Source organism: Thermobia domestica, chromosome 15, assembly GCF_964235325.1.
Source record: "Thermobia domestica chromosome 15, izTheDome1.hap1.1, whole genome shotgun sequence".
NCBI lineage: Eukaryota > Metazoa > Arthropoda > Insecta > Zygentoma > Lepismatidae > Thermobia > Thermobia domestica.
This window is the reverse complement of record NC_137468.1, coordinates 199,854,184-199,873,254: the sequence shown is the minus strand read 5'-3', so window position 1 is coordinate 199,873,254 and position 19,071 is coordinate 199,854,184. Positions and strand designations below refer to the sequence as shown.

Genomic DNA, 19,071 nt, shown 5'->3' with positions numbered 1-19,071 from the left:
AGGTGGGACGTTGTCAGATTTCGCTTCCTTTCGTGTACAGGTATAACGTGAGAAATTATGATATTAAAAAACAAATTCGTTCTTATAAATTTATTAACGCTATAGTGACATATATTATAAGGACGTAGCTTTAAAATTGCTTTCTCCTAATCCAGGAACGAAGCTATTAGACAACGTCGCCCAACGTGCATTGGATATTGTGAAAAGGACACACTTCAAATGTCAGGAGGTTTGAGCCGGACTGTAATCTAATCAGGATACAACTTCAGAAAGATTAAATTGTATATTGTTATCCACCATTGCACTTTGTCTTCCCATAGGTCTTTCTCCAAGAGACATTTTAAATAGTGTTCAGAATATCCCACACATAATACAGCTTGCCCACAGCACATCCTTCGAACTTCCACAGATCCCACACCTCTCCTAAAATTTTCAGGCTGGCAGTAGACACTTTAAGGTTAGTGAAAATATCCATGGAATTTCCTTTGGATTTTAATGGAATGTATCTATCATGCATGCGTCAATATTTTTGTATGTCCAAAATTTGTCCTAAAATTATCGTTAAAAGAGTTCAAAAATGTCCTACAGGAATTCCTGTTTTTCGGGATACTGGTGAACATCTACAGAGGAAAATGGGATGTTCCTTCGAGATCCTGATGCCTTGGATGTGCGTAAAGTGACCTATTCTAGCGAAGTGTGTGCCCATCCTAAGACTATTGATTAAATTATCCGGGCTGAAGTTTGTGTCTAACCGATGGCGTGGTGTGGTAAAAGGGTACGCACGAGCAAGTAACCAGTTGCCAGGTAAATTGAGGTAAATGTGTACAAAAATGTGGCAACACCACAGCCCTCTCATTTATTAACAGCGTTTAAAGTAAACTCGGAATTGCGTCCCCATTCGCCATCGACGCTGTCCTTTCATGTACTACATAAAAGTAAGCGCAGCGTTAGCTGTTCCGGCTCACATCCTTCCTCATCTCTCTTTTAATCTCAAATCAATCTTTCTGACTTCGAGCAACAATTTAATGAGAAATCAGAACATGTATCCTCACCACGCATCGAACCAGACTCTAGAAAGGGTGGTTCGCAATCAGTTAGGTATAGTGAGGATGGGAACCGGTGTGCTGGGTTCTTATCCCCTTAACTAAAAGTAGTCTGGCCGATTGCATCCCTTTCAGAGCCGATACGTCAGGTGCTTTAGTTTAATATGTAAAATGAAAGAGGTGTTGATAATTATAAAAGTTCTTTGAAAAGGAGACTACGAATATGTGGTTTCTTCGCTTCAGTGTGATACTTAAAAAAAAAAAAAAAAAAAAAATAGTGACCACGTGTTTAAAATATCAGATTGTTTCAATTGTAAGAAAGAAATATTCATGAAATGAAGTGGATGAAATTTCTAATGTATGTTCCACGCTTATGCCCTTTCGACTAAAAGGAATGATTCATGAAAATAATTAGTTATGAAATAACTGGAAAAATGATGCACAGAAACGGGGAAGCCCTGGAAAAGCCCGTAGACATGATGGGTTTCTGCACCATAAGTTCGCCTAGCCCGTAATTGAACGAGGAACCCCTCGCACTAATGGTAAACTCTCTACCATTGCACCATGTATTCCCAGGAAGTATTGTTATTTTGACTTCAAATAAATTAGCACAATTGTCAAGTTAGTAGCGTAGTGCTTCAACACAGCCCTCTTGGGGGTGAAATAGTGGGATGAGGAACGCCATGCACTTTGAGGGTTGCTCTTGCATGATCTGTGGTAATGCTATTAAAAATAGAATAATTCATTATTCGAAGATTGTAAACGAATATTCGGATATTCGAATCAATCAGCAGCCGTGGACTGCAACCAGTTTGAGGGAAATTTCCTGGGTAATTTTAGCAAAAATAGATTCTTTAATAAAACGTGGAACTCCAGAGGAAATTCTCGCGCAGACTAGTTGAGCAATGTAAATGTTTAAACTTTTCTTTGTTTTTCGGAAATGAACCAATACAATACCAATAGTGTGTATATGTGTGTGTGTGGGGCCGCGGTGGCTCAGTGGTAGAGCGTTCACCTCTGGTGTTTGGGATTTCGGGTTCGATCCCAGCCCCCGCCAAGTGAACTTTGTGGTGGACAAACACCGTGTGTGTGGTTTTTCGGGGTTTTCCCATTTCCTCCCACTTTCTTCATTCCAGCATTTCATTCATTACTCATCATCACCGTCTCCTTTAGCCTAACCGGCATAAACGTGAGACGTAAAACTAAAAGATTTCATTTCATTTTGTATGTATGTGTGTGTTCAAAGTAGCATCATTTGTATCCATTCTTGGCTGGGTGTTTCTTTCTTTCTTTTCTTGTAAAAACAAATGAAGGAAAAATTAAAAGAAATCAAAACATAAAGCAAGTGTGATTGGCACTTTTTTTTATTACTAGCTGAACCTGCGCTCTCTACACAGCGCACCATTCAGATATGAGCATGAATCTCCTTGTCATCCTCACACCATCTTTACATGTCTCTTTACACTCAAAGATGTCTTCATAAAAATCGGCAAGGGGTACCATAAAGGGATTTTTTTTCGATATCTCGCACCATTTGCACGATTTGAGCCTACTTCCGGTTGGAATTTCTAAGTCATGTATGATCACAGTTTCCTTCCATCTTGCATGCAGTATGTAATAAGCAAATACATTACAGACACAATTAATTATAATATCAGTGATATATAGTGTTCATTGGGCAGAATACTCCAAACAATAAAGATTCATCTTAGACTGGAGAAATGGTTATCTTTCGTTTTTCGTTATCATTTGATCATGGAACAAACGCCTGAGAGAGATACTAACCCTGGTTACTAATGTGTGGTATTGGAATGTATAACTCGTAGGATATGATACTTTAAGAAAATCAACACTTCCAGGGTACCCCTAAAAATATAATAAAAACAATAACGACCATTTTTAAAAATATTCAATTAGAACTGGACAATCTACACACAATTTGCAATCGATCAGTGAAAACGGCATTTTTCTAGAGTCTGTTTCCCGAAAAGTCACTGTCGAAAGGATTGGCCACAAGCGTATAAACGTCCACAAACATATGAACTTTTCTAGCATTTTAATATATAGGAAGCTAAATTAATCTTCTCACATAACGTCATAGGAATTGAGCATTCAAGAAACTAGGGAAAATTTGATAAGAAAAAGGAAAATTTTGGGTCAGTTGAGGGTTTTTTTTTTTTCTTAAAGAAACCTACAAACACTGACTGCAACGGATTCAAGGCCCGATCGCAGTTCAGAATATAGCCTGTCCTTCCTTGATAACCTTGGTGTTGTATGACGACGTAAAATATACGAAACCTGAATCGGTCAAAGAAAATCAATGCTTATTTCATTTAATCCCGTCTCTGGATAAGATTACAGAACTTTTCAGATGAAAATGTGTTTTGAACAAGGCTGTACATGTAGAACACCTATCTTGGTGCTGGTAAAACTCTTTCTGCTGGTGCTGACACTTGAGGCTGGGCGTCTGACGTTCCCTTTGTGACGTGATGTATGCATCGTCTGGCGCTGAGCCAAACATGTGTAACTACTTACTTGGCGAGGTTTTGCAACCTATTGTTACCTGGAGGACTCAATTGAATACATTGTATTTCACCATCGAATAGGGGGATAACAACGGTAATTGTGTGTTGCGAGCTTCTGTGAAAGAGCGAAAGGAAAAAAGCTTAATTGCTGAACTTTGATACTAGTTCTTTAATTAAATTCCCGACCATTTTGTTTTAATTATGGAGCTTGTGAATGGTGTGAATGTAACATGTTATCGAAAACTGTTCACCGCATGTGGCAAATTATGTTTGATTAGAACCTAGTTTATCAACAGCAGCGTGAATTAGTATGTTCCTCTCCATTGTATGCTGTTTCATTGTAATATTGCGTCTTGAATTGTTCACTCATGGTTACTGCTGAAATACTGCTACAACTACTAACTGTGAAACTTTCCGTAAGAATGCACAAGAAAATGAAAATATAATCACGCTGTTTGTAATTGCTTCGGTCCCCGTGATAAATATTATGAATTCTTTATGAACAGTATATTATATTTGTACTTAGGTACAGCATGACTCTAAATTGAGGGGTCTAGTGAGAGAGGGCGCTATGCTATTTCGACAAGAAATGGAAATAAATTGAATTGTCTAACGTGTCATGTTCCATCATAAAGTTTACAATGAACGGTTTACTTAACTGATTTTTAGATAATTATGCAAAACGAAAAATATGAATTTCAGTGTAAATAGTATTTATTATGAAATGCATGATATTTGTGTAGTTTATACCTATGTGGGAAAATCACTGAAGTATATCAAAGAGTTTTAAGATGACTTAAACACTAGCCTGAGTGTGAATTATGTTCATAGGTTTACATATGAACTACAGAAAGACAGCATGTCTTCTGGAGTATCTTCACTGTCCATTGTTTCTGTGGATGTTAGTTTTTCGTAAACCCATGAAAAACTGGATGAGTAGAAGGCATTATTGCCATATCTTTTAACTTCAGGGCTGATGTGGGTCGTCCATATGAATAGAGTAGTGATATTTCTTCAGGAAGTGTAGTCACATAAGAATAATAAACCACGAGATCTCTTCTGGTTTTGGAACGACCAAATGACATCATCTAGAAGAGTTCCATGTCAAAATAGGTGTATTTGAAGAAGAGTGTGCCTGATAGTGTTGTATCAAAGTTAAGTACTCTTATAAGTCTGTAATAACCCTAAGTTTCCTCAACTTATTTTATGTCAGGTTAGGCTCGTATTCAGAGGGGGTCTAGGGGGGCGGCCCCCTAAAATTTTCACGATAGGCTTGCAAATGAACTATAATAAGGTTGGATCGCCCCCTCTCCTACAATTTTGGGCTGGCTACTGGCCTGTGTCAGACTCCGTTTTAACACATCGTTTTACGAGCGACCTCCATTGGTTATTTTCAGTTTGTAATTAACTTTTCCGTTATTCTTGCTTATTAGTTGAGAGTTGAGAATGACTTGATAATATGCGTAACAAAAATTGAGTAGGGCATTGTTGAATTAGTGAAATCACATCAGACTTTGTTTTGTCAATACCCTTGCTTAAAATTTTATTTTAATAATTATGCAGTTTCTGTTCTATTTTTATTGCATTTCAATGTGCAATTTTTCACAAGTCTGTTTCCTCTTTTGTTCCAACTGTGTTTTAAATGATTCTTTCTCTAAAATTTTAATTTAATATTCTTTGTTGTATGTGACAATAACTATGCAGATAAAAATATATTTACAAAAAAAAATCTTTAAAAACGTATGTTTCTGGTACTATATACATTTCTATACTAAATCTTAAATACATTTCTCTCTTTTACCTGACTTCACGAGCTCCCCTAGAAGTCTCAACCGCCAGGTTGAGAAACCCCGGGTAACCTTATGTTTTTCTATGATATTTTCAATGCTGTATCAGATGACATATCTTGCCATTTAAAATTTTCGAGTTCCGCTCCACTAGGGTGCATGATAGATGTACTTGGGGCAAGCAGTCGGATTCAATTTGCCCTCTGACGGTTTGATGCTAACTCTTGTTCCATCCTGTAACAGCTTGCAGCCATTTGTGGTTTACAGGTCTCTTGCGTTTTGTTTGAAAAGCCTGGTATATACATTAAAGTACTTAGATTTAGGTGCGTAGTTTTGCAGTACTTTTCAGAATATCGTGGGTTTGAAGAAGATTGATAGAAGTAAATACAGAATTCGCGTCGCAGTTAGATTAAGCGCCAGTGTTTCTTCGACATTTGGGCTGATATATAGTGTGTGTGTGAAAACAACATGACGTTTTAATGCTTTTACGACGCTGGACACGCAATGAGGATTAAATCGATTGTTACCATAACCCCTTTCACTCGATAGATAACTTTTTTTTTAAAAAAATCGTTGGTTGTATTTATTTATTTATTTATTTCTCTCAACAATAGACTGAATTTGCAAATGTATTTTTATGTAACTTTGTTGCGAGATCAGTTTTCTAGAGTAGAAACAACCGGAAGTAAACTCGTTAACTCGTCAGGCAATTCGAAGGCTATTAAGAAAACAGATAGGCTGTGTGTGTACTAGGGGCGGATCCAGGACCGACTTCTGGGGGGGCGGTGGGTTGTCATACTGCTACTTTTAAGGGCTCCAAATTTTGGGATGGGGTTTATATATATATATATATATATATATATATATATATATATATATATATATATAATATAAAATAAGAAAGTTTCCTCTTCTGGGGGGGGCAATCCCCCCGATCCCCTCTGGATCCGCCCCTGATGTATACGTATAATAAGCGCCCGTTCTGAGAGCGGCGCTGTTTCCCTTCCCCCCGCCCCGAAGTTTCATTGGAAATCCCAGGATCAGATTATTTGCTTGGATACCTAGATGCCTAATGACAAAACTTATACCTCAAACCCCCCCCCCCCAGTTATACAGAAGTCGGCGCCACTGGTGGTGTTAAGTGCTGCAAGTTGGTATTTTTCCTTTCAATGAAAAACGAAAATGAAATCTTTGTCTTACGTCCCTCGATTGTGCCGGCTAGACTAAAACAAACTGTGATGATGAGAAATGAATGAAATGGTGAAGAAGTTGGAAGGAAAGGTAGAACCCCGAAAATATCCAAGCACACGGTGTTTGTCCACAACAAAGCTCACTTGGCGCAAGCTGGGATCGAACCGACACCATGCACCAGAGATGAACATGTACCACTAAGCCGCCGCGGCCCCTTTTCTTTTGAATCAATTTCCACATGTAATTGCACAAAAATGAAGAAAAAGTAATAAAGTTATACTGTACTTATAATGTTTTACTTGTTCTGTGAAAGATTCTGAATCTTTCAGAAGCGTTGTATGTGTCAAAAACATTTAACACCAGGGATCAGGAATATACGTGGCTATCTAGTTTTCAATTTTCGCCGTGTCATTTGAACGGATATCACACATATACAATATGTTTTTTTTCGTTCGTGATAAATCAAGTGGAAAGAAATATAGCTTGTACCGCTTACATTACGAGAAATAGAATACAAAGAGAGATACCAATGGGAGATCCTTGGAGAGTAATAAATCTTGGGGTTGTAAGCCTTTTTTTTTTTCCTGGTGTTTCTTTAGAATGGTTTTACCCGTAAAAGTAAATACATATGTTAGGAAACAGATATGAGGAAATGGACAGACTGTTGTAGCCCTACATTTTTTTTTTTTTAATTCTGTTTCTGCATTTCCCATGTATAGGTTTGCTAAAGGAACCCGTATCTCAAAATTGTAACGTTTGACTTCTGTTTGAGCATGACAATAATTTGGAGAAGTAATAATACATGATCATATTTAATTATCCATTCCGTGATCATTGTGAAAAAAATATACGTAAGGTAATATCACAATTAAAGACCTTTTGAGTTTGTGATGAAAAACATCGTTTCGTCAGGGGTTTTCAGTTTCCCTCCACATTCTATGCTAAGGGACAGCGTTTAAATCTTTTGAAGGCAGTGCTATAGTAGTCGCGTGAACTTTTGAAGCTTGATCTAAATTTACAAACTGCATCACCCCAGGCCTGGTAGCCAGCCTAAAAATTTAAGGGGGGGGGGCAATCCAACCATATTATAGTTCATTTGCAAGCCTACCGTGAAAAATTTAGGGGGCAGCAAAAATTTACGGGGGCCGGCCCCCCTAGACCCCCTGGATACGGGCCTGCATCACCCAACAGAACATGAGGATGATTTCCGGTGTTCAACCCCCATCCATGAAAATTTGCCTTTGTCGTCTTTCGCGCTATACGGAGATCATCTCCTGAGGATGCAGTGTTGACGGATTGGCGCTTAAGTTTCGTGTTGTTATTATTGTTGTGGTTGTTTTATATTTTTTGCTATTATTTTTGTTATCATTTAATACCAATAACTATTAGTGTTCATGCTTATAGTTCTTTGAAGTTCCCTTTTTTTCACTCGTTTGCCATGCCCTCTAAGTTTAGCAACATTGTCGGTGCACTTCTACTGTTTCACGTTTTCTCAAGTGTGCGTTCCGAAGGCAGCTCCACGAATCATACCGAATTCTTCCAATGCATCACACGTGACGTAAAGCAGTTTTATGATTGGTGTAGAGCCCAGGCTTCACAAGTCGTCACAGTCACTCTAACCGCCCTTTCATATTATCCGGCGATTTGCCGGATCCGTTTCCGGCGAATTGCCGGACAAGGTAGAAAGACATTGCCAGCAATGAAGCTCTTCACATATGTGCGGCGGTCGCCGGACATTTATTCGGCGAGCAAAAACAGCCGGATCTCCCTGCTAGAATCCGGCGCGGCAGATCGCCGTGTATAGGCAAGCGGGACATTACAAGCAATGAAGCTCTTCACATATACGCGGCAAACTGCCGGATGGATGTTGGGGGAGGAAGCAAGTGTTGCCAGGAAAGAGTAGCGAGTGGCTGCGGTAATATGGATGCGTGTGTTTTACGTATATACAGTATATGTTGTGTGTGGAGTGTGTTTGTGTATGTGGTTATCTTCTAGCCCAGTACATCTGGAGTAATTTTAACCAAACTTGTTACATACAATATAGGGGAAAGGATATGTGGTTGCAATTTCTTGAATAGTCCTTGGACTACAGGGACTAGAGCAGTGCTTTAAAGAGACTTGAGTCAATAGTCGGAACGCTTAAAATAAAAGAATAATCCCGAAATACTATAATAATAATAATAATAATAATAATAATAATAATAATAATAATAATAATAATAATAATAATAATAATAATGCCTACAGATTAGCTTTGGGCTCAGTGGTTGTGTTGACTTGGGATTCTGGCAGTGGCGGATCTAGCCCGGGGCCGGGGCGTCTAGATCAACCCAGTTTTCAGGGTGCTGAAAATAATTTAAGCTATTATTTATATATTTTTGAAACTTTATAGTAAACTCATATACTTCTCATAGTCTGGGATCTGGCAGCCCCCCCAGTTTTTACCTTCTAGATCCGCCACTGGATTCTGGGATAGATCTCAACCACCGACTATCCTGAAAAGGACTTTATCCTGGTTTTCCCAGTCACAACAGGTGAATTTCGGGATCGTATTTTAAATATCCAGAACCTGGCCGCTATTTTGCTCAAGTCTATCGATTGTGGAAACAGTATAGAAAAATCTCCTTCAAGATACCACTTCTTTAAACAAGGGTGAACCCATATGTGTCTCTGACTTTTTTTCTGTCTATCTTAACAAGGCGAGTAGAAGACACTTTTTGTATCTGTCAATTGCAACCACACCACAATACGAAGGTTTTGTTTCTTCAGTTGCACAGCAACCCTGCTCGGATATTTTTCATCCACGGCAAAATGAAAATAATCATGAAAAAAATAATCCACGGATAATATGAAAGGGTACACTTTTCATCCGGCAAACTGCCGGAAACGGACCCGGCAAATTGCCGGATAATGTGAAAGAAGCCTGACTCTTTGTAAACGTTTTCATTAGGCTGCAGAACATAGATTCCTTTTCGTATATAAATAAGCAGTGCTTTGTCAGTAAGCCCATAAATAATGTTCGGACTTATCTGAGTTTCCTGTACTTAAATACAAGGAGTCCCAATATTGACATGTGGATTTCACCCTTCCCCTGCTGCAAGGTCTAAAAGCGTGATTGTGTAAGTACCTTTTTTGATTTTGATGTTTGGCTACTCAGGCAGGGAAACTGTATACATAGGAGTCTATAAACGAATTATTATTCGGTCCTTGTATGTATGGTGCAGATACGATACAGGAGACCAAGGGAGCCTGGACTCCCAAAATTTGCGTGGGGACCCCAATATGTGGGATTTCTTGGATAGCTGACAACGAAATGCAAATACCTGAACCCAATTTTGCCCCAAAGTTATACAGAAATCGGCGCCGCTGATGTGTAATACACCTATGTCAAATTTACCATCCAGAGGAGAAATATGTGAACACTGTACCTCTGCTGTGCTGGATTAGTTACCCCACATTTTAGATTCGTTACTGTAAGTGGGTTTGGGCGTATCTTTGGGCAGAATACTTAGACATGGCAATGTTATTGAATTACCTCTTCGCGGCCGTGGTCCCTCGTCCAATTTCCGGTGGAGATGTACAAACCCGAGTAGTCGTTTGGACCCCACTTTAAACAATAGGTTTTGTCTGATGTAACCTGGCTGCTGAAAATGGACATAAACTCCGTCCAGAGGCATTGAGCTTTTAAGCTGTGAGCGGTTTGTTGTTGGAATCTACAGATAAGAGAAAATAAGACTGCTCCGTCGTATGTTATTGCCATCCTTTCTCATTTATTTCTCTTTATTTTCTTCTCTCCTTCCACGTCTCTATACTTTGTCCACAAATTGTTACGAACCTGCATTTTCCTTCAGTGTTTGAGTTGTACAAAATCATTTGGATATTTTATTTTTTTATGTATTTTATTTTAGGCAATGTTTGAGTTATTTTATAGATTTTTAAATGAACTTTCATAATTTATAACAATCATTTTTTTTAAATGAAGAAGCCAATTAAAGAGAGTGCCGAATATTTTAAACGTAAGATTACTGATAGTGCGTTATTCAGAAAAAAAAAATAGGTAATATCTTTGTCCTGTATTGATTAGTCTCCGAAAAAAAAAAAAGCCAGAATAAAAAGACGCAAAGAAATGGAGAAAGGAAGTATATGGGTAAAATAACTCGCCTGTGAAATAGCCTTTCATCAAATGGCTCTTTTATTTTTAGGTTGAACACTGCGGATACGAGAAATATATTACTTGTAGTAGTTGTTGTCTGGACTGGACCTGAGCCAAAAAAGCTTTCGTGACCAAATGTACTGAATTATTGATCGTATGATCGGGGTTCAAATCCCGAACATCCAAGTTTATTCCCCTCCACGGAAACATAAATTAACAGTTCCGCTCTGCAATGTTACTCCATGTACGGGGTAACGAAAGCAGTAGGCCTACTATTAAACTATTTTTGTTTTTATCTAAAAGTGTAATTTCATGTGTGAATACCCAAGCGGTTTGTATTTTTGACTTTCGTTCCCACTGTTATAGGGTTCAATTTCCTCTGTGTGTGTGTGGGCGTGTGTAGTATCCACTTACGCACCAGGCATATAACTACGTTAAAGTTATCTTATTATCGTATTCATGTGGTATTTTCATGCCTTTCACAGTCACCACAGAAAACATATCTGTTTCCGTCATGTCCTCTTAATTTGGACAAGGTGCATAAGTAGTCGGGAATATTGACGTCATTTCCTGTCTGCCGTCGGTTGTGTGCATGATAGTGTGGTTACGCTCCTGGGCTCATACTAGCGAATTTCATTGTTTTTCATTATCTGTTATTACCTTCCTCTCTTGAAAACTGTATTTCTCTCACTGTAACGCCTCTCTGTCCTTAGGTCAAAAATCTCTATTGGCTTCCCAGAGTTATCCATTCTTCCATATTCTCATAGTTTTTAATGAGCTTGTTTACTAAAGCTCCTTTATGTACTGTCTCTTTAGGGTATAGCTAAAAGATGATACCCGGGAGATTTGGACTTTCCCATCACCTTTTATTATAAAGTTCCCTCTTATATACAATAGATATTACAAATAAGTTCCTGTAATTATTTGGAATTTTGTTAGTGAAATTATAAAGGCCCAATGACCATGCGTCTTAGGACTGTTAGATGGGTTCCTCTCAGTGACCATGCGTTTTGGAGAGAAAGAAAATGAACTCTCAGTGACCAGGAGTCCTAGAGAGCAAGAAAAGGAACTCTCACTGACCAGGAGTCCTAGAGAGGAAGAAAAGGAACTCTCAGTGACCAGGAATCCTAGAGAGGAAGAAAAGGAACTCTCAGTGATCAGGAGTCCTACAGAGAAATAAGAGGAACTCTCAGTGACCAGGATTCCTAGAGAGGAAGAAAAGAAACTCTCAGTGACTAGGATTCCTAGAGAGGAAGAAAAGGAACTCTCAATGACTAGGATTCCTAGAGAGGAAGAAAAGGAACTCTCAGTGACTAGGATTCCTAGAGAGGAAGAAAAGGAACTCTCAGTGACTAGGATTCCTAGAGAGGAAGAAAAGGAACTCTCAGTGACCAGGATTCCTAGAGAGGAAGAAAAGGAACTCTCAGTGACCAGGATTCCTAGAGAGGAAGAAAAGGAACTCTTAGTGATCAGGATTCCTAGAGAGGAAGAAAAGGAACTCTCAATGACCAGGCATCTTAGATAGTTGGTTGTTTAATCAACCGGACGAGATTGATGTTTCTGCGTTGTCCTGTTTCCTTTTTATGCAGTAATGTTGCTGACTGCTTGAATCTTCGCCACTATCCGATCGTTGGCGATGGTGGATGGCGTCCTCTTCGTGGTTATCGTCTAACGAGTGTTTATATCTAACGTGGAACCTTAAAACATTTACCCTATTTGCTCCTAGGACAAAATTTCACGAACTATTTGATGGATCAATGTCAATTTTAGTTAGGATGTACAAGATCAAAAATTAGGATTGATCCATCCACTGTAAACGATAAAAATAAATCGTTTCCGGTTTCTATGTTGCTCACCATAGACTGAAAACAATAACTGCAAGAACCGGTTTTCTTTAAAAAATTGATTTAACGTTCCAAGAATAAGTACCATATTATCTAAACCATCTTTTCAAACTGGAACTGGTAGAAGTCAACCACTTCCGGTTTGAATCTTTGTTACAGAATAAAAACGCTAATAAATAGTGAAAAGCAATTTTCTGTAATTAATGAAAGGTCTCAAGAATACACTCCAGTGTTCTCTTATCTCCCTAGTAAATCCGGAATTGGTAGAAATGTACTACCACTTCCAGTTTCAATATTAAACAAAATATCACGCCATACAAACCAAACGCTTTTACGTGGTGTACAGGTGTCAAATTCTGTGTATTTATTTTAATATAGTAAATAGTTATTTTGCCATATCTCGCTCAACAGAAGGTGTTAAAACCTTCAAATTAGCTCTAATGTTGTCCACGAAACTAGAAATTTCTAACCTCGTCTCAAAAACTAGTCGAGACTAAAATATTTTTTTTTTTACTAAAAACCTGACAATTCTCTCCTTTCCGAGACGAGACAAGAAATTTCACAATTCTTGAAGGGAACAGGGTTTAGTATTACATGGTTTGTAATATAAAGAGTAACGTAGTGTGAAGTTTCGAAATAGGTAGGCTGAAGTACTTATCAGAAAATTGTGATTCATGCAGTATATTCTTTTGCAGTTGGCTGTACAATGCAAGAAAAAAGAAATACAAGTAAATGCTTTTGTTTCCCATGGAGTATTATTGCTTCAAATAAACAAGTAAAAACATTTACATATATTAATAGTTGATCATTCAAACACAAAATCAAGTTATCTTTTAACAACAAATGATAGCGTTCTAATCGGAGAATAGCCCATAATAAATTACAGGGTTACCATTTTTTTTTCAGTATTCATTTACTGAAATTCAAAGAATTTCATTTTCAGTTATCATTTCAAAGTTACTGAATGCCAATAATATATTTTAAAGTTCTTTATATGTATCCGACGAACCACAAAAAATAGTGGGAAATCTCATACCTCCTGTTCCAAACGCTTTGCTTTGACTGTGGCTCACGTTTTATGAAATGTTTAGTTTTAGTCAGCTTTGTCTTCGCTTCAAATTTCTATACTTTAGCGTGGGAGACCCGAGTTCGATTCCCGGCGGAAGCTTATGTCGTTCGGATCCCACGTTAAGCTGTAGGTCTATATCTCATATAGCCTCACTGCTGAACGAGACCATAAACTAAAAATCAATTCAAATTTGTGTATTGTACTCAACAATTTCATTTGGAAACGATGACAATCCTGTCTCCGCCTATTCTAACGCTATAAAGAATAAGCTACGAAATGATAGCCTTCTGTGTTCTTGGAGGGCCTAAGTTCAAAAGCTACTACTGCTTTTCTCATGTTTATACGGAGCATTATAAAATAAATTTAGTGTCTGATGAAGCCAAAGTGTTAGTTGGCGAAACTGTAACACGTATATAGTTTTTTTTTTATGTGAATATATTGTTTTGCTCAGCAAATAGTTTGTTTGTGTTTAAAAATAAATCGTATATTAATAAAATACATTGTATTAACGATTAGCAGCATTGTTTTAAGCTTGACATATAAACGTTTGAATAGGCTTAGTCTTATAGCCTTAATGGACCCTTATAAATCTTATAAATTCATATAAAGTGATTGTTCGATCACAGTTAAGAGCATTTATAAACGTTTAAAGATACGCAAGTCATTACACTATATACTTTAATAATAAATATGTTTAAATGTTGTTGTTTCACGGCTTTCGTGGATCTGATAACATCTAGATGAAATTAAGGAAAACTTTCGCGTGTTCCTGTTTCGCAGAATATTGTTTCAACAAAAAGGTTCAAACTGGTTTTTCACGCCTAGCGTTACCATGTTTCGAAGAAGAGAAAAATAACCCAATACGTGTGTTCCTGTTTCGCAGAATGAGAGGTTTTGTTTTTCACAGGTGTAAGCAGGTTTATGTCTGGTGAGGTTGGCCTTATTCCGTACCTTAATGCAATATCTCATTGCATTCATTTAGATAGTTGAAATTACAATCCAATGAAGACAAGATGATATTAAGAATCGCACCTGTATACTACATTTACTAAGGTTCTTGCCATTATTGTTCAATGCAAATGATTTTTTTTTATTTGTGTCTTTGTGTTTGTAATTTCTTCTTGTTGCAGTTAATCACGATTGGACTTGTGCGACAAGGCTCTATTGCGAGCCGCACCTCTTTAAATTTATGTGGGTGCTTTTTTTTCCCCCCTTTCTCCAAATATTTCTGTTGAGATGCTACTAAAATTCGTCATAGGGTTGTGCGAAACAGGAATGGGTAAATGTGGCAACGTTGCATACTGATAAGGCATTCTGCGAAACAGGAAGTAACCAATATATCAGGCCATAAATTTACAAAATGATCCGAGAAATCTTTTCGATAATCGAGACGAGAAAGAATTGTTGGAGAATCAAAACGAGTCGACAAAAACTTATTTCTCGTCTGGAGGGGAACAGTACTTCTCTTGCGTACGCCACTGTTTCACAATTTCATTCATTTATCAGTTGCCATCCCTTTAGTCTATTTACCGTTAATCTTCCATTTTCCCTTTTATGTTTTCTGCTATTCTATTAAATTTCGTTTAACAATAATTTACACAGACTGTGTTATCTTCCTCCAAGATACTTGTCTGTGTCTTATTCTAGCAGTGGCTGTCTAAGAAGAATGTTAAGGTAAACGAGTGGTGATGGAAACCTAGCGTTCTTTTTCCATTTGCTGCTGTGTTAACGATCACTCTTTCACATGTGATGGAGTTGTGAAGGTGTTCTTGATGGAAGTGTTTCTGCAACGTTTCTCCCCTTCGATTCTTCACCCGTTCTCCCTCCCATTTCCATTTCCAGTTTTCCAGCTCCATATTCTCTGGAAACTCACTGGAGAATTGGCCCTGGAAAAGTGATGGTAGTAGAAACTGGCCAAGAACCAATTCCAGTATAGCTGCTCAACTTCTCTTTTATCGTGGACCTTTGGGGGTACTTCGAGTAAGTACTTTACTGGCAGCATTCCTCGTTTCTTTCTTTTTCTTGCTCGCCTTTTTCGGTTTCTTTAGTTCAACTTTAAAGAAGAACTTTTAGGAGGGGAAAAAGTAACAATAATCCTCGCAAATGTTCTGGAAAAATGTACTCCAAAATGTCTTGGTTGTGCTATTTGTAACAAGTGTATTCGGAGTTTCAAAAAGGCGTTGAAATATCCAATAAGTTCTGTTTTCCTGGATTTTCACCAAAATTACTCACTTGTGATAGACTGTGTGTGTCACGTCGTTCAGAATTTGTCAAAAGAATTCCCAGATTTGGTGGAGAAAATTAGTGTTAATTATACATGACAATGAAAACTCAAACAACAACTGGTATCTTCTTCAATGTTGAGAATGGAGAACGCGGTAAATGCGTGGTAAGCGCTCACTCCTGGTGCTAGGGGTTCCTGGTTCGATCCCAGGCCACGAGAGTTTGTGGTGGACAATATCGTGTCTTTAGATTTTCTTGAGACTCTCCCCTTTCCTCCGACATTTCGATTCCAGTAATTGTTTCACAATGTTTGATTTTCATTAACTAGAGTCTCCTTTAGTCTCAAATACATGATCGTATGACGTAAAACTGGAGAAAATTCATTTTATTTTTCTTATCAGTGTTGGGAAGGTGGCAGAATTGGAGTTTAATGTCCCTTTCCAGCACCGAGGCTATATGAGAACCTCAGCTTGGATCTGTACTGCCAATAATTAGTACAAGTGCATTTACAAGAAGAAACAGCTGGAACTGCCAACAGAAAGGGTGTCGCATACCATGCTTACAACACCAGATCGCCTACATCTTCAACGACTCGTCAAAAGTTGCGAAAACTTGATTGGCAGATTTTAACGCATCCGCTGTATAGCCCGGACCTGGCATCTGTTCAATAATTCCACCACATTTGTAAAACATTCCAATATTTTTTAAATAGAAGTTTCAGTCTTGAACTAAAACTTCGGAAATGTTAGAAAAAACACTCATATTTAAAACCAGAAATTTGAAAAACAAAAATTAATGTGAGATCCAGATTAAGAAGTGGATGTCAATATATCGGAAAGTAATTAAAAGTATTAATCTGCAAAGAACAGTATCTAACACGCAGGTCGAGTGTAGGTACGCTATTCGAAATAATTGTCGAAAAGTTGCTAAGTTTAGCAATGCTTCTCTCTTTTTTAAAAAATAAAAATTAGGAAAATTTACAGGAGAAATGATGATTTGGAGTTCTTATGTGATGTTTCGGTGTGTAAGTTTGGTAGTAAAATTATGTTTAATACGAGAAAAGATATGTAGAAGTGGGCACTATTTGCAAGACGAGGAAAGTTTCTATGATTCAGCAGTATGGTAATTATATAGGATGGCGAATCGGTGCGTTGAATGTGATATACCCGCATTGAGTTTTACAGAATTATAGTATTAATTTCAGAAGAGAGCTGTGAAAACGGTGTCACTTAAAAAAAAAAAAAAAAAAAAAAAAAAAAAAAAATACAAAACAACTTATAAATTCCATAAGACCAGATTGGTGTTGCTGGAAATATGTCGGAAGGTCATCGAACAAAATGGTGCATACGTAGTTTCATAGTTTTTTTTTTCATCACAAAACTTCTAAGTTTTGACGTCCAAAAGTTTACTGTAGGCTTATTATTTATGAAGCAAAGTAATAGGTAGATAATAAGTATTGATTATATTACTTATTTATTAACAAAAGTTTCAGATACAAGTCCATTTTACACTGAAAAATTATCTGTCAACAATGAAGGAAGGAATATTTGAAAAGAAGTGAGTGAGGGCCTGAATTCACCTAGTGAGGTTGAGGGATAACCCTGGAAAAACCTCGTTAGGGTAGCCGGCCTCGGGATTTGAACCCGGAACCTCTCGATTATGAAACGCCCACCCACCCTAACAACTCATCTATGGTTGCTCATTACGTAGATCTATAAAAGGTTTTATTTGAAACTAAATTTTCTGTTAAGTTGCCTACTTTTCAATGGGAGCAATATTGGTCAGCATAGACAGGTTTCACTGTACTTAGTTGTGCGCCTTGAACATTCTTGACAGGAAGAAGGAAATAATTCATTTTGACGCCTGGTGATATGATTCTTGTTCCACAATTCATGAGTTTATAAACTCTATTTAGAAAGCACTGGGACTTTATATATAGCTGACAAGATTCACGTCCTTTTGTCAACATGGAAATTTGTCGCCTGACCAATCTTATCTGAGAATAGCAAGGAGGATGAAGGAAAGAAAATTTCCCCAGTTTTTATCCGGAGCTTAATTTTTCCCTCTCAGCCGAAACTAATGGCTGCGCCATCCACTTGTTCCGTATAATTCTTAAATACCTCTCCATCACTGCAAGGCATTTATTAAATTCCCTGTTGATTTATTCAGGGATTAGCCTTTGAGGCTTTGTTTTCCTTGTTTGGAACGTAATACGTTAATCCAGTTACTTATGTTCCAGCACGGTAGACACTCCAGTTATTAACTCCTAGATGGGAACAACTTTGTACTGGAAGTTAGGCCTCACGGCTGGATGGAACAGGGTAATTTTGTTTGAGACTTGTTTGACATGGCTTTGAATTTTCTCTGGAAACGACAGTCGTTCCCATACCAGTCCAGTATCTATCTGAAACTATGAAGACCAAAGTTTATCCCAACTTAAGTTATATGTGAACGAATTCGAGGTACTCTTTAATTATATGGTTTGTTTAGAAATTCCAAAAACCATAACATGCTTGGATGAAATCGTATGTTTACGTAACATGACATTCGAAGTTCTGAAGGATATAACGTTATATGCATGGAGCTTTCCTTAATTATGCCTGAGTGCGTACCGAAACCCTGTTAACCCTTTAACTTACCATCTTTACGTGTTGGTAAAAATGTAACATTATTATTATTATTATTATTATTATTATTATTATTATTATTATTATTATTATTATTATTATTATTATTATTATTATTGAACTTTATTCAGTTAGATGCTATTGGCAATTGTAATTTTGAAGTTTACACCCAATAATGGTAGTTACAATTCTTCAAATCTTAGTCATTTTAAAACTTTGAATATTTGTTTTGTTTTGTAAAATAAAAAAAGAAAGAAAGAAGCGAAAAAGAAAAGCGGATATACAGACTGAAAAATAATAAAAAGACCCCTATACAGACTGAAGTGAACATCTTACAGGAAATTATCAATTACTATCAAACACTCTTAAAAACGGTGGAGTAAAACAGATATTTTATGCCATTTGTTTAAGATGACTCACTTTTAAATCCTGAAGATATTCATTTTCACACTGCCACTGATAGTGCTCTTACATTCTGGTCTACTGTACTGCAGGTCTACGTCATCAAAATAAAAATTCTTCTAAACCATCAAGAAAAAATAGTAGCAGCCAGCTCATTGTGAAAGCAAACGTTATCAGCATGGCTCTACAGTAATGATCTTGAAGCTA

General features: G+C 37.4%; 1 protein-coding gene across 5 annotated transcripts in view; it reads left to right on the top strand.

Moving 5' to 3' along the window:
- Positions 1-19,071, top strand: part of Pgant9 (polypeptide N-acetylgalactosaminyltransferase 9) — a 925,839-nt gene that overhangs the window by 255,522 nt on the left and 651,246 nt on the right. The window lies entirely within an intron of this gene.